The sequence below is a fragment of the Heterodontus francisci genome, chromosome 44, assembly GCF_036365525.1.
Source record: "Heterodontus francisci isolate sHetFra1 chromosome 44, sHetFra1.hap1, whole genome shotgun sequence".
In the NCBI taxonomy this organism is placed as follows: Eukaryota; Metazoa; Chordata; class Chondrichthyes; order Heterodontiformes; family Heterodontidae; genus Heterodontus; species Heterodontus francisci.
In genome coordinates this window covers 24,208,740-24,225,222 of record NC_090414.1, presented here as the reverse complement: position 1 = coordinate 24,225,222, position 16,483 = coordinate 24,208,740, and the positions used below count along the sequence as shown (strand labels likewise).

General features: G+C 52.4%; 1 protein-coding gene across 1 annotated transcript in view; it reads right to left on the bottom strand.

The window, feature by feature from the left end:
* The window catches only part of LOC137356006 (1-phosphatidylinositol 4,5-bisphosphate phosphodiesterase beta-3-like), a 40,255-nt gene that overhangs the window by 4,063 nt on the left and 19,709 nt on the right, over positions 1 to 16,483 (bottom strand). The gene's annotated exons all lie outside the window — the stretch shown is intronic.

The following is a 16,483-nucleotide window of genomic DNA, read 5'->3' as shown; positions in this document are numbered from 1 at the left end:
TACTGAGGGAGCGCCGCACTGTCGGAGGGGTCAGTACTGAGGGAGCGCCGCACTGTCGGAGGGTCAGTACTGAGGGAGCGCCGCACTGTCGGAGGGTCAGTACTGAGGGAGCGCCGCACTGTCGGAGGGTCAGTACTGAGGGGAGCGCCGCACTGTCGGAGGGTCAGTACTGAGGGAGAGCCGCACTGTCGGAGGGTCAGTACTGAGGGAGAGCCGCACTGTCGGAGGGTCAGTACTGAGGGAGAGCCGCACTGTCGGAGGGTCAGTACTGAGGGAGAGCCGCACTGTCGGAGGGTCAGTACTGAGGGAGAGCCGCACTGTCGGAGGGTCAGTACTGAGGGAGAGCCGCACTGTCGGAGGGTCAGTACTGAGGGAGAGCCGCACTGTCGGAGGGTCAGTACTGAGGGAGAGCCGCACTGTCGGAGGGTCAGTACTGAGGGAGCGCCGCACTGTCGGAGGGTCAGTACTGAGGGAGCGCCGCACTGTCAGAGGGTCAGTACTGAGGGAGTGCCGCACTGTCGGAGGTGCCGTCTTTCAGATGAGACATTAAACCGAGGCCCCCGTCTGCCCACTCGGGTGGGTGTAAAAGATCCCACGGCCACTATTGGAAGAAGAGCAGGGGAGTTCTCCCCAGATGAATGCTGTGCTTACACTGGAGAATGGGAGGTGGCATATTAAATGCATTCTGGGATGCAGGAGGACCATTTGAAACAGTGATGTGTAGCATGTTTGGGAGGATCGGGGGTGGGGTGGGGGGGGGGGGGGGGGGAGGAGTTTGGTCCAATGGTTCCCAAAGCTCTCCGGCACTGGGAACTTTCCTCACCGTGTCCGGGTCTCCGGTAGAAACGTTGAAAGAGAGCACGATCACTATTGACAAGTCCGCATTCCCATTGTCGCTGCATCCCGTGATCCCCGGGTGCTAGAAGGGGAACGAGGTGGAACTTGGTTCCGAAATTCCCATCTGGCCATTGTTGAGTCCAAAAGCATTCTTGGATGCAGGAGGACCAGCCAAAAAAAGTAAAATTCCCAGGGAGTTGGCCGCACAGAAACAAACACACACAAAATATCTGTGGGATCTAAATCGGAATTCGTTAAAACACAATTGAAAAAACAGACCTCAATCTCCACATGCAAATCTCTGGTAAAGACAAGCGTCAAAGTACAGAGGCTACAATCGACTGGGGCAAAGTCAATCAGATAACAGTACAGGGAATCGGGAGAGACAACACCCAGAGGGACGGCTGGATCTTAGTCAGACCCCAAAACACAGCCTCAGATAAACAGCAGTCTTGTAGCTGGAAACACCCTTCCCATTCACTCCCACTGTACACAATCCCAATGGATCAAACCCCTTCCCATTCACTCCACTGTACACAATCCCAATGGATCAAACCCCATCCCATTCACTCCCACTGTACACAATCCCAATGGATCAAACCCCTTCCCATTCACTCCCACTGTACACAATCCCAATGGATCAAACCCCTTCCCATTCACTCCCACTGTACACAATCCCAATGGATCAAACACCCTTCCCATTCACTCCCACTGTACACAATCCCAAATGGATCAAACCCCTTCCCATTCACTCCCATTGTACACAATCCCAATGTATCAAACCTGTTCCCATTCACTCCCACTGTACACAATCCCAATGGACCCAAACCCCTGTCACTCCCACTGTACACAATCCCAATGGATCAAACCCCTTCCCATTCACTCCCATTGTACACAATCCCAATGGATCAAACCCCTTCCCATTCACTCCCACTGTACACAATCCCAAATGGATCAAACCCCTTCCCATTCACTCCCACTGTACACAATCCCAATGGATCAAACCCCTTCCCATTCACTCCCATTGTACACAATCCCAATGGATCAAACCCCTTCCCATTCACTCCCATTGTACACAATCCCAATGGATCAAACCCCTTCCCATTCACTCCCACTGTACACAATCCCAAATGGATCAAACCCCTTCCCATTCACTCCCATTGTACACAATCCCAATGGATCAAACCCCTTCCCATTCACTCCCACTGTACACAATCCCAATGGATCAAACCCCTTCCCATTCACTCCCATTGTACACAATCCCAATGTATCAAACCTGTTCCCATTCACTCCCACTGTACAAAATCCCAATGGACACAAACCCCTTCGCCTTCACTCACACTGTACACAATCCCAATGGACCCAAACCCCTTCACTCCCACTGTACACAATCCCAATGGACACAAACCCCTTCCCATTCACTCCCACTGTACACAATCCCAATGGACCCAAACCCCTTCCCATTCACTCCCACTGTACACAATCCCAATGGACACAAACCCCTTCCCATTCACTCCCACTGTACACAATCCCAATGGACACAAACCCCTTCCCATTCACTCCCACTGTACACAATCCCAATGGATCAAACCCCTACCCATTCACTCCCACTGTACACAATCCCAATGGATCAAACCCCTTCCCATTCACTCCCACTGTACACAATCCCAATGGACCCAAACCCCTTCCCATTCCCTCCCACTGTACACATTCCCAATGGATTAAACTCCTTCCCCTTCACTCCCACTGTACACAATCCCAATGGACCCAAACCCCTTCACTCCCACTGTACACAATCCCAATGGATCAAACCTGTTCCCATTCACTCCCACTGTACAAAAGCCCAATGGACACAAACCCCTTCCCCTTCACTCCCACAGTACACAATCCCAATGGATCAAACCTGTTCCCATTCACTCCCACTGTACAAAAGCCCAATGGACACAAACCCCTTCCCCTTCACTCCCACAGTACACAATCCCAATGGATTAAACTCCTTCCCCTTCACTCCCACTGTACACAATCCCAATGGATTAAACTCCTTCCCCTTCACTCCCACTGTACACAATCCCAATGGACCCAAACCCCTTCCCCTTCACTCCCACTGTACACAATCCCAATGGACCCAAACCCTTCCCATTCATGTATCAAACCCATTCCCATTCACTCCCACTGTACACAATCCCAATGGATCAAACCCCTTCCCATTCTCTCCCACTGTACACAATCCCAATGGACACAAACCCCTTGCCCAGTTCACTCCCGACTGGTACATCAATCCCAATGGATCAAACCCCTACCCATTCACTCCCACTGTACACAATCCCAATGGATCAAACCCCTTCCCTATTCAATCCCACTGTACACAATCCCAATGGACCCAAAACCCCTTCCCATTCCCTCCCCACTGTACACATTCCCAATGGATTAAACTCCTTCCCCTTCACTCCCACTGTACACAATCCAATGGACCCAAACCCCTTCACTCCCACTGTACACAATCCCAATGGATGTAAACCCCTTCCCATTCACTCCCACTGTACACAATCCCAATGGTACCCAAACCCCTTCCCCTTCACGTCCCACTGTACACAATCCCAAATGGATTCAAACCCCTTCCCCTTCACTCCCACTGTACACAATCCCAATGGACCCAAACCCCTTCCCCATTCACTCCCACTGTACACAATCCCAATGGATCCAAACCCCTTCCCATTCACTCCCACTGTACACAATCCCAATGTATCAAACCCCTTCCCATTCACTCCCACTGTACACAATCCCAATGGATCAAACCCCTTCCCATTCACTCCCACTGTACACAATCCCAATGGATCAAAACCCCTTCCCATTCTCTCCCACTGTACACAATCCCAATGGACACAAACCCCCTTCCATTCACTCCCACTGTACACAATCCCAATGGATCAAACCCCTTCCCATTCACTCCCACTGTACACAATCCCAATGGACCCAAACCCCCAGTAACTGTCCCTGTGAGAGGGAGCTGTGAGACAGACAGTGTTGGAGAGATTGGATTTGTGGCCTAGTCCACAGCCTGAGGTTTCTTCTGCTGTCTGTGGCGTTTGTCCACGACGCTGGGAAAGGGGAATTTGGACTGTGTTGGAAAGTGAGAATGTCGATAGTGTCTCTCTCTCTCTCTCTCTCTCTCACACAGCAGGGCGCTGTCTCTCTCTCTCTGCAGGGCGCTGTCTCTCTCTCTCTCTCTCTCTCTCTCTCTCTCTCTCTCTCTGTCTCTCTCTCTGCAGGGCGCTGTCTCTCTGTCTCTCTCTCTCTCTCTCTCTCTCTCTCTCTCTCTCTCTCTCTCTGCAGGGCGCTGTCTCTCTCTCTCTCTCTCTCACACAGCGAGGGCGCTGGTCTCTCTCTCTCTCTCTCTCTCTCTCTCACACAGCAGGGCGCTGTCTCTCTGTCTTTCTCTCTCTCTCTCTCTCTCTCTCTCATGTAGAATTGTCTGCTGTCCTACCCTCCTCAGTTATGCAACAGTCTTTGATCGGAGGCACAGTACAGGCGGGCACTGAGCCAGTGGTTACAAGTGTGTGAAACACATAACACATTGCAGCTAATCTGTGTGAGACACTCGATAAGCTGTTAACTGTGTGATACAGGGATGCTTCAGAGTGCTGGCCATTTCACAGCAGAGTCTCTGATCTGTGCTTTGACAAAGTCCTAGATCCTATAGTCCAATTGTTCATTTCTCTCTTGACAAATCTTCCCGTTTTTCTTCATTCATTCTTGGACTTGGGTGTTCAGAACACAAGATACAGGAGCAGACCATTCGGCCCCTCCTACCTCCTCCGCCATTCAATAAGATCCTGGCTGATCCATCTCAACTCCTCTTTCCCAGCCCTATCCCCCCATTCCCTTCGAGCCCAAAATTCTCCCGATCTCCGTCCTGAAAATACTCGACAACTGAGCATCTGCAGCTCCCTGGGGTAGAGAATTCAAAGATTCACAGCCCTCCGAGTGAGAAATCTCAGTCCTAAATGGCTGTCTCCTTATCCTGAGACTGTGTCCCCGTGTTCGAGACTCTCCAGCTGTGAAAACAGCCCGGCAGAATCTACCCTGTCATACCCTCTCAGAATTATATCCATTTCAATGAGATCACCTCTTGCAATCTCCATTGAGCACAAGCCCATTCTTCTCGGGTTCTTCTCATGGGACAACCCCCTCATCCCAGGGACCAATCTAATGAACCTTCACTGCACTGTCTCCAATGCAAGTATACCCTTTCTTAAATGTGGAGACCAAAACAGCACACGGTATTCCAGATGTGTTCTCATCAAAACCCTGTACAACTGTAGCAAGATTTCCTTATTCCTGTACACCAATCCTCTTTGCAATAAAGGCCAACATACCATTTACCTTCCCAATTGCGTGCTTGTACCTGCATGTTAACTTTGTGTGTTCCTTGTACGAGCACACCCAAATCCCTCTGAACATTGTTTACAACTTTCACACCTTTTAAAAAAAAACACTTGCTTTTCTATTCTTCCGACTAAAGTGAATAACTTCACACTTCCCTACATTATACTCCATTTGCCATCTCATTGCCCATTCACTTAACCTGTCTATATCTCTTTGCAGCCTCTCTATGTCCTCCCAACCTTTCCACGGAGCTTTGTATCATCAGCAAACTTAGATACATTACTCTCTGTCTCTTCGTCTAAGTCATTAATATAGAGTGTAAATAGCTGTAAGTGTGAAGTGATTCATTTTGGTTGGAAGAATGAGGAGGGGCAATATAAACACAATGGTACAATTTTTATCTTGCCCGCTTGCAGAGTCCACGAGGGCGATTTGCCGTCCAGCTATTCCAATGAGCCGTGCATCACAGATGAAGCCCACATCCGAACATCCGCACTTGCCCAGCTTGGGGAGGAGTGTGGGGAGCTGCACTCCAGAGCTGAGAGCACACACAGGGCCGAGGGAGCACCGCGCTGTCGGAGGGTCAGTACTGAGGGAGCGCCGCACTGTCGGAGGGTCAGTACTGAGGGAGCGCCGCACTGTCGGAGGGTCAGTACTGAGGGAGCGCTGCACTGTCGGAGGGTCAGTACTGTGGGAGCGCCGCACTGTCGGAGGGGTCAGTACTGAGGGAGCGCCGCACTGTCGGAGGGTCAGTACTGAGGGAGCGCCGCACTGTCGGAGGGTCAGTACTGAGGGAGTGCTGCACTGTCGGAGGGTCAGTACCGAGGGAGTGCCGCACTGTCGGAGGGTCAGTACCGAGGGAGTGCCGCACTGTCGGAGGGTCAGTACTGAGGGAGTGCTGCACTGTCGGAGGGTCAGTACTGAGGGAGTGCTGCACTGTCAGAGGGTCAGTACTGAGGGAGTGCTGCACTGTCAGAGGGTCAGTACTGAGGGAGCGCTGCACTGTCGGAGGGTCAGTACTGTGGGAGCGCCGCACTGTCGGAGGGTCAGTACTGTGGGAGCGCCGCACTGTCGGAGGGTCAGTACTGTGGGAGTGCTGCACTGTCGGAGGGTCAGTACTGAGGGAGCACCGCGCTGTCGGAGGGTCAGTACTGAGGGAGCGCTGCACTGTCGGAGGGTCAGTACTGTGGGAGCGCTGCACTGTCGGAGGGTCAGTACTGTGGGAGCGCCGCACTGTCGGAGGGTCAGTACTGTGGGAGTGCTGCACTGTCGGAGGGTCAGTACTGAGGGAGCGCCGCACTGTCGGAGGGTCAGTACTGAGGGAGTGCCGCACTGTCGGAGGGTCAGTACTGAGGGAGCGCCGCACTGTCGGAGGGTCAGTATTGAGGGAGCGCCGCACTGTCGGAGGGTCAGTACTGAGGGAGCGCCGCACTGTCCGAGGGTCAGTACTGAGGGAGTGCTGCACTGTCGGAGGGTCAGTACCGAGGGAGTGCCGCACTGTCGGAGGGTCAGTACTGAGGGAGTGCCGCACTGTTGGAGGGTCAGTACTGAGGGAGTGCCGCACTGTCGGAGGGGTCAGTACTGAGGGAGTGCCGCACTGTCGGAGGGTCAGTACTGAGGGGAGTGCTGCACTGTCGGAGGGTCAGTACTGAGGGAGTGCTGCACTGTCAGAGGGTCAGTACTGAGGGAGTGCCGCACTGTCGGAGGGTCAGTACTGAGGGAGTGCTGCACTGTCAGAGGTGCCGTCTTTCAGATGAGACATTAAACCGAGGCCCCCGTCTGCCCTCTCGGGTGGGTGTAAAAGATCCCACAGCCACTATTGGAAGAAGAGCAGGGGAGTTCTCCCCGGTGTCCTGGAGACAACATTCATCTCTCGAGAGACTGACGGATGATGTACTGGGTCAGTGTCCTTTTCAGGGGCCCTGCTGAAGGGGGTAAGAAAGCCAAGTATTTCTAAATTCTTTTGTCAGTCTGAAGTAAAACACAGGCAGAATCCTGCAATCATCAGCTACAATGGCTGTCCCACTCTGCCATCAAGACAGAGTCTCGTGCCCACACACTGGGTGACGGGGGTGTGACTGAGAGAGTTTACCAACGGAGCCCAGCGTCAGCGGGAATGAAGATGGAGATTGCTGATTCTCCACTGGCCTCTGACAATTCACAAACTGGCTGAATATCCTGCTCAAACAGCTGGACTCCAGTGAGAGACAGAGACGCGCACAGAGACAGAGACGCGCACAGAGACAGAGACGCGCACAGAGACAGAGACGCGCACAGAGACAGAGACGCGCACAGACACAGAGACGCGCACAGAGACAGAGACGCGCACAGAGACAGAGACGCGCACAGACACAGAGACGCGCACAGACACAGAGACGCGCACAGACACAGAGACGCGCACAGACACAGAGACGCGCACAGACACAGAGACGCGCACAGACACAGAGACGCGCACAGACACAGAGACGCGCACAGACACAGAGACGCGCACAGACACAGAGACGCGCACAGACACAGAGACGCGCACAGACACAGAGACGCGCACAGACACAGAGACGCGCACAGACAGAAGAGTGTCTGGTTTCGGGGAGAGGTAAGAGAGCCTCTCCCCATGTTTGTTTCACTGCAGTGACTCTGGGTGAGTGTCTGTATCGAACTCTCGCTGTGTAGATTGCTCCGGAGTTTAGTCTGGAGATCAAAGAAGTGTTTCCCTCCTGACAAACCCCCAGCTGTGCCCAGAACACAAACCCGCACTTCCATTTTATAAAAAATGCTGTCTTTTTTTCTCCCCCCAAAAAGATTTAAACACGGGAACCTACACACTTTCACCCCATTATCCCTGTCCCTGATCCGTGTAACACAATTCCCTGCTCCAGAACAGTGGGCTATTATTTAAACAGATTCCTCACATTCCAACACAAGAAAGGCAGCAGGTAAGTACAGGGACACAGAGACACTGCGGGAATAAAACCGCCGAAGGATCTGACAACTGTCAGGAAAGATCGAACAGGCTGGGAATCTTTTCTTTAGGAAAGAGAAGGCTGGGGGTGGGGGGGGGGGGGGGGGGGGTGACCTGATCGAGGGCTTTAAACTGATGAAGGGGGTTCGATAGGGTCAATGTAGAGAAGATGTTTCCAATTGTCGGGGAGACCAGAACTAGGGGAACATCAATATAAGACAGTCAGTAATAAATCCAATGGGGAATTCAGGAGAAACTCCTTTCCCCAGAGAGTGGGGGGAATGTGGAACTCACTACCACAGGGAGTGGTCGAGGTGAATAGTATTTATCTCCAGGGTAATGACAGAAGGAGAGAGAAGAGGGCTGGGGGAGGGAGGGGGGAGGGGATGAGGGAGGGGATAGAGTGAAATAGTGCAATCTCTAAGATCATCAAGCATGCAGGCTATTCGACCAAGTGGGTCATCACAGCACAGCATCTGTGCTCCTTGGATACGATGAGCAGCAAGTAGCATTCTGAGAAACTGCCCTCCCCTCTGCCCCAGCAATGTCAGAGTACGAGGCGAGGGGAGGGGAGGGGCTCAGAAATACCCCAACTGAGCCTGTCCCCCAAACTCCAGGCCAACCCCCTGCGAAGTCAGCACAGGCCGGCGACGGCGCCTGGGCCTGCCTCCTTTTGCAATCCCCACATTGGGCTCACGTCACGGAGCTCGGGAGGAGGATGACGAGAAGAAGAATTTAGGGGGTCAGGCAGCAGATTAAAAAGCAGGACCTCAAAAGGTTGTAATCTCTGGATTACTCCCGGTGCCACGTGCTAGTGAGTATAGGAATAGGAGGATAGAGTAGAAGAATGCATGGCTGAGGAGATGGTGCAAGAGGGAGGTTTTGAGTTTCCTGGATCACTGGGTCTGTTTCTGACAAAGGTGGGACCTGTACGAGTTGGACGGGTTGCACCTGAACTGGAACGGGACCAATATTCTTGCTGGGAGGTTTGCTAGTGCTGTTGTGGGGGTTGGTGGTTTAAACTAATTTGGCAGGGGGATGGGATACAGAGTAGAGGTACAGTAGGGAGTGATGCACAGTGAAATATAAAAGAGAAACTGAGTCAGTCTGGAAGGCAGAGCAAATATAGACCTGTTAAGGCACAAGTGAAAAATGCAAGGCTGGATTGCATCTATTTTAATGCAAGGAGTCTTACAAGTAAGGCAGATGAATTGAGGGCAATGATTTGCACATGGGATTATGATATTGCTATCACGGAGATATGGTTGAGGGAGGGGCAGGACTGGCAGCTCAATATTCCAGGGTATAGAATCTACAGGTGAGACAGGGGAGGAGGTAAAAGAGGAGGTGCCATTGCACTGTTGATCAAGGAGTCAATTACTGCAGTAAGGAGGGATGATATCTTAGAAGGTTCCTCAAATGAGGCCATATGGGTAGAACTTGAAAATAAAAAGGGGGCAATCACTTGGCTGGGAGTGTACTACAGGCCTCCAAACAAACAGTCAGGGAGAGACAGAAGAGCAGATATGTAGGCAAATTTCAGAGAGGTGTAAAGATAATAGGGTAATATTAGTAGGGGATTTCAACTTCCCTAATATTAACTGGGATAGTCTTAGTGCAAAAGGCTTAAATGGGGCGGAATTCTTAAAATGCATACAGGAGAGCTTTTTGAGTCAGTATGTAAAATCTCCTACAAGAGCAGGGGCAGTACTGGACCTAATCCTAGGGAATGAAGCCGGACAAGTGGTAGAAGTGTCAGTGGGGGAGCATTTCGGGGATAGTGACCATAACTCTAAGATTTAAGGTAGTTATAGAAAAGGACATAGAGGGTCCGGGAATAAAGGTACTGAATTGGGGGAAGGCCGATTTCAATATGATAAAACAGAATCTGGCCGAAGTGGACTGGGATCAGCTTCTTGTAGGAAAATCTACATCAGACCAGTGGGAGTCATTCAAAAATGAAACAGTGAGAGTTAAGGGCCAACATGTTCCTGTAAAGGTGAAGGGTAGGACCAACGAGTCTAGGGAACCCTGGATCTCAAGGGATATTGAGGATTGCATCAGGAAAAAAAAGGAAGTTTATGACAGATTTAAAGCGCTGAAAACAGCAGAGGCCCCAAAGGATTATAGAAAGTGTCGGGGGGGGGGGGGTACTTAAAAAAGTAATTAGGAGAGAGTGCACATGAAAAAACACTGGCGGACAAGATAAAGGAAAATCCTAAGTCATTTTATAAATATATTAAGGATAAGAGGATAACCAGGGAAAGAGTAGGGTCCATTAGGGACCAAAGTGGCAATCTGTGTGTGTGGAGCCGGAGGACATAGGTGAGGTTTTAAATGATTACTTTTCATCTGTGTTCACTATGGAGAAGGACGATGTAGGTGTAGAGATCAGGGAGGGGGATTGTGATATACTTGAACATATTAGCATTGAAAGGGAGGAAGTATTAGCTGTTTTACCGAGCTTAAAAGTGGATAAATCCCCAGGCCCAGATGAGATGTAACCCAGGCTGCTATGTGAGGCAAGGGAGGAGATAGCAGGGGCTCTGATACAAATTTTAAAATCCTCTCTGGCCACAGGGGAGGTGCCAGAGGACCGGAGGACAGCGAATGTGGGACCATTATTCAAGAAGAGTAGTAGGGATAAACCAGGTAATTACAGGCTGGTGAGTCTAACATCAGTGGTAGGGAAATTATTGGAAAAATTCTGAGGGACAGGATTAATCTCCACTTGGAGAGGCAAGGATTAATCAGGGATAGTCAGCACTGCTTTGTTAGGGGGAGATCGTGTCTAACAAACTTGATTGAATTTTCCGAGGAGGTGACTAGATGTGTAGATGAGGGTAAAGCAGTTGATGTAGTCTACATGGACTTCATGGGCTTTTGATAAGGTCCCGCATGAGAGATTGGTTAAGAAGGTAAGAGCCCATGGGATCCAGGGCAATTTGGATCCAAATTGGCTTAGTGGCAGGAGGCAGAGGGTGATGGTCGAGGGTTGTTTTTGCGAGTGGAAGTCTGTGACCAGTGGTGTACCACAGGGATGGGTGCTGGGACCCTTGCTGTTTGTAGTGTACATTAATGATTTAGACATGAATATAGGAGGTATGAACAGTAAGTTCGCAGATGACATGAAAATTGGTGGTGTTGTAAATAGTGAGGAGGAAAGCCTGAGATTACAGGACGATATAGATGGGCTGGTAAGATGGGCAGAGCAGTGGCAAATGGAATTTAATCCTGAGAAGTGTGAGGTGATGCATTTTGGGAGGACTAACAAGGTAAGGGAATATACAATGGATGGTAGGACCCTAGGATGTACACAGAGTCAGAGGGACCTTGGTGTACTCGTCCATAGATTACTGAAGGCAGCAGCACAGGTAGATAAGGTGGTTAGGAAGGCATATGGGATACTTGCCTTTATTAGCTGAGGTATAGAATATAAGAGCAGGGAGGTTATGATGGAGCTGTATAAAACACTAGTTAGGCCACAGCTGGAGTACTGTGTACAGTTCTGGGCACCACACTATAGGAAGGATGTGATTGCACTGGAGAGGGTGCAGAGGAGATTCACCAGGATGTTGCCTGGGCTGGAGCATTTCAGCTATGAAGAGAGACTGGATAGACTAGGGTTGTTTTCCTTAGAGCAGAGAAGGCCGAGGGGGGACATGATTGAGGTATACAAAATTATGAGGGGCATTGATAGGAAGAAGCTTTTTCCCTTAGTGGAGGGGTCAGTAACCACGGGGCAATAGATTTAAGGTAAGGGGCAGGAGGTTTTGAAGAAAGTTTTTTTCACCCAGAGGGTGGTTGGAATCTGGAACGCACTGCCTGAAGAGGTAGAGGCAGGAACCCTCACAACATTTATGAAGTATTTAGATGAGCATTTGAAACGCCATAGCATACAAGCTACAGGCCAAGGGCTGGAAAATGGGATTAGAATAGATAGGTGCTTGATGGCCGGTTCGGACATGATGGGCCGAAGGGCCTGTTTCTGTGCTGTATAACTCTATAATGAGCCGATTATAAGCCATTCCCACGTGAATTGGGAACTTGCCAGAGCGGTTCGAGTTCCTCTTTGAAACAGTGGCAGAGTGACCGGGTCACAGTGCCTCAAGTTCAGTACTGGTTACTTCCAGACACATGCAGCAAGTCACAAAGAGAGGTGTGGGAATTAAAGCTGACAAGGGGGTTGAATGGGGCTCAGTATTAAAACAGGAACAGACTCCCCATTTCTCCAGCTCCTTTCACCCCCTCAGGATGTCCCAAAGCCCCTCACAAACAATGAAGTACTTTCTGAAGTGACCATCCGACAGTGCGACGCTCCCTCAGTACTGACCCTCCGACAGTGCGGCACTCCCTCAGTACTGACCCTCCGACAGTGCGGCACTCCCTCAGTACTGACCCTCCGACAGTGCGGCACTCCCTCAGTACTGACCCTCCGACAGTGCGGCACTCCCTCAGTACTGACCCTCCGACAGTGCGGCACTCCCTCAGCACTGACCCAGGGACACGAGAGAGTGAGAGATTTAACCTTCCGTGACAGGTGAGGGGACTCTCAGTGAAGACCATGCAAGCCTGGTTTTAACATCCCTCCCACAGCCATCCCAAATGATGAGGCTGCAGTTGCTAGGAGACCAGCAATACATCCAGAGGACTTTCCCCGTGGCCACATATCCTTCCTTCAATCATTCTGACATCACACCATCCTCTCTGACCACCCTTCCCCTTTACATACCCACTGCCTCCAATTACTGACTGCAGACAATTATACCTCGGCTCGGGTCCTGCAACTTCCTCCCACTCTGAGGTCAGTCAGAAATTTGCACTCGCTCCTCCCTCCCAAGAATTCTCTGCCAAACACAAAACATACGCTTGGAGGGAAAATCAAACCGATGAGTCCGCTCAGTACTCGTCACCGTCAACATTCACTCCCTCCACCACCGACGCACAGTGGCAGCAGTGTGTACCATCTACAAGATGCACTGCAGCAACGCACCAAAGCTCCTGAGACAGCACCTTCCAAACCCGCGACCTCTACCACCAAGAAGGACAAGGGCAGCAGATGCATGGGAACATCACCACCTGCAAGTTCCCCTCCAAGTCACACACCATCCTGACTTGGAACTATATTGGCCGTTCCTTTGGCGCCCTGCACGAGAGGGGGAGGAGACAGGGTTTGAGGAACTGCTGCGTTCTGTCAGGGCATCGACACTTTTGCTCACATTCACTTCCCCTTTTTTCTTTGGTTTTCTGGACTGAACAGTTCGGAAACGCTTGGGCTGGGGTGGGTTTAGAAAGCGTGAGGCGAAAGGAAACCGAAAATTAAATACAGGACCAACCTCACTAACAACCAGCAACCTCCCGAGCCCCCGGACCCAATCCCGAAACCCCGGACCCAATCCCGGGCCCCCGGACCCAATCCCGAGCCCCCGGACCCAATCCCGGGCCCCCGGACCCAATACCGGGCCCCCGGACCCAATACCGGGCCCCCGGACCCAATACCAGGCCCCCGGACCCAATACCGGGCCCCCGGACCCAATCCCGGGCCCCCGGACCCAATCCCGGGCCCCCGGACCCAATACCGGGCCCCCGGACCCAATCCCGGGCCCCCGGACCCAATCCCGGGCCCCCGGACCCAATCCCGGGCCCCCGGACCCAATACCGGGCCCCCGGACCCAATACCAGGCCCCCGGACCCAATACCAGGCCCCCGGACCCAATACCAGGCCCCCGGACCCAATACCGGGCCCCCGGACCCAATACCAGGCCCCCGGACCCAATACCAGGCCCCCGGACCCAATACCAGGCCCCCGGACCCAATACCAGGCCCCCGGACCCAATACCAGGCCCCCGGACCCAATACCAGGCCCCCGGACCCAATACCAGGCCCCCGGACCCAATACCAGGCCCCCGGACCCAATACCAGGCCTCCGGACCCAATACCAGGCCTCCGGACCCAATACCAGGCCTCCGGACCCAATACCAGGCCTCCGGACCCAATACCAGGCCTCAGACCCAATACCAGGCCTCAGACCCAATACCAGGCCTCAGACCCAATACCAGGCCTCAGACCCAATACCAGGCCTCAGACCCAATACCAGGCCTCAGACCCAATCCCGAGCCCCAAGCTTTTACAAGACTCTTGGAAACCAACCACAATGGCACTGAATGGTGGGGATAAATGCTGGTCTCCCATTCATCAACCCAGGCCAAGCTTTCCTGCACCATCACCAATTGCATTTATCTAGCGCCTTTAACAGTAAAATATCCCCAAGGTGCTTCCCAGGGGCGTAAATCAGACAGAATTTGACCCCAAGCCACAGAAGGAGATATTAGGGACAGGCGACCAAAAGCTCGGTCAAAGAGGTCGGTTTTTAAGGAGCGTCTTAAAGGAGGAGAGAGAGAGAGGCGGAGAGGTTTAGGGAGGGAATTCCAGAGCTTAGGGCCCCAGGCAGCTGAAGGCACGGCCGCCAATGGTGGAGCGATGGGAATCGGGGGATGGACAAGAGGCCGGAATTGGAGGAGCGCAGAGATCTCGGAGGGTTGTAGGGGCTGGAGGAGGTTACAGAGATAGGGAGGGTTGTAGGGGCTGGAGGAGGTTACAGAGATAGGGAGGGTTGTAGGGGCTGGAGGAGGTTACAGAGATAGGGAGGGTTGTAGGGGCTGGAGGAGGTTACAGAGATAGGGAGGGTTGTAGGGGCTGGAGGAGGTTACAGAGATAGGGAGGGTTGTAGGGGCTGGAGGAGGTTACAGAGATAGGGAGGGTTGTAGGGGCTGGAGGAGGTTACAGAGATAGGGAGGGTTGTAGGGGCTGGAGGAGGTTACAGAGATAGGGAGGGTTGTAGGGGCTGGAGGAGGTTACAGAGATAGGGAGGGTTGTAGGGGCTGGAGGAGGTTACAGACATAGGGAGGGTTGTAGGGGCTGGAGGAGGTTACAGAGATAGGGAGGGTTGTAGGGGCTGGAGGAGGTTACAGAGATAGGGAGGGTTGTAGGGGCTGGAGGAGGTTACAGAGATAGGGAGGGTTGTAGGGGCTGGAGGAGATTACAGAGATAGGGAGGGTTGTAGGGGCTGGAGGAGGTTACAGAGATAGGGAGGGTTGTAGGGGCTGGAGGAGGTTACAGAGATAGGGAGGGTTGTAGGGGCTGGAGGAGGTTACAGAGATAGGGAGGGTTGTAGGGGCTGGAGGAGGTTACAGAGATAGGGAGGGTTGTAGGGGCTGGAGGAGGTTACAGAGATAGGGAGGGTTGTAGGGGCTGGAGGAGGTTACAGAGATAGGGAGGGTTGTAGGGGCTGGAGGAGGTTACAGGGATAGGGAGGGTTGTAGGGACTGGAGGAGGTTACAGAGATAGGGAGGGTTGTGGCACCTGGAGGAGATTACAGAGATAGGGAGGGTTGTAAGGACTGGAGGAGGTTACAGAGATAGGGAGGGTTGCAGGGGTTGGAGGAGGTTACAGAGATAGGGAGGGTTGTAGGGGCTGGAGGAGGTTACAGAGATAGGGAGGATTGTAGGGGCTGGAGGAGGTTACAGAGATAGGGAGGATTGTAGGGGCTGGAGGAGGTTACAGAGATAGGGAGGGTTGTTGGGGCTGGAGGAGATTACAGAGATAGGGAGGGTTGTAGGGGTTGGAGGAGGTTACAGAGATAGGGAGGGTTGTAGGGGTTGGAGGAGGTTACAGAGATAGGGAGGGGGTGAAGAGGCCACGGAGGGATTTGAACACGAGGATGAGAATTTTAAAATCGAGGTGTTGCCGGACCGGGAGCCAGTGTCGGTCAGCGAGCACAGGGGGGGGTGCGGGGGGTGGGGGGGGTGGTGAACGGGACTCGGAGTGAGTTAGGAAAGGGGACATCAGACAATGACGGAATCTGTATCCCATCGAGTTACAATGCCTTCAGGGAGCGAGAATGGGGAAGTTATAAACAGCGGAGATTACAGGGAAGTGATTCCGGAGTCTGAGAGCGGTTGTGAACAGGGTTTGGGAATCCCCAACGCCTTTCGAAACTCTCAGATCCTTCCCTCAAACTGATGAAGTCTGTGCTGTTCAAGAGCTGTTGCTGAGGAGCCTGGGCACTTTGCCAAGTCCACTGCATCTCCTGGCCTCTCCCCAGGAGGCCTGTCAGACAGTTTACATTGTTGTGAGGAGAACCAGGACTTCATTCAAACACTGCTGACATTTTCCCACACTCTGTGGATCCTCGGCTGGCGAGTACCAGAGATCGGGCCTGACGTTATCTTCGCCATTCTCTCACCTTCTCTTTCTATCTAATCAGGAACCATGATGGTTTCCAGTCAGATACTGAGAGCC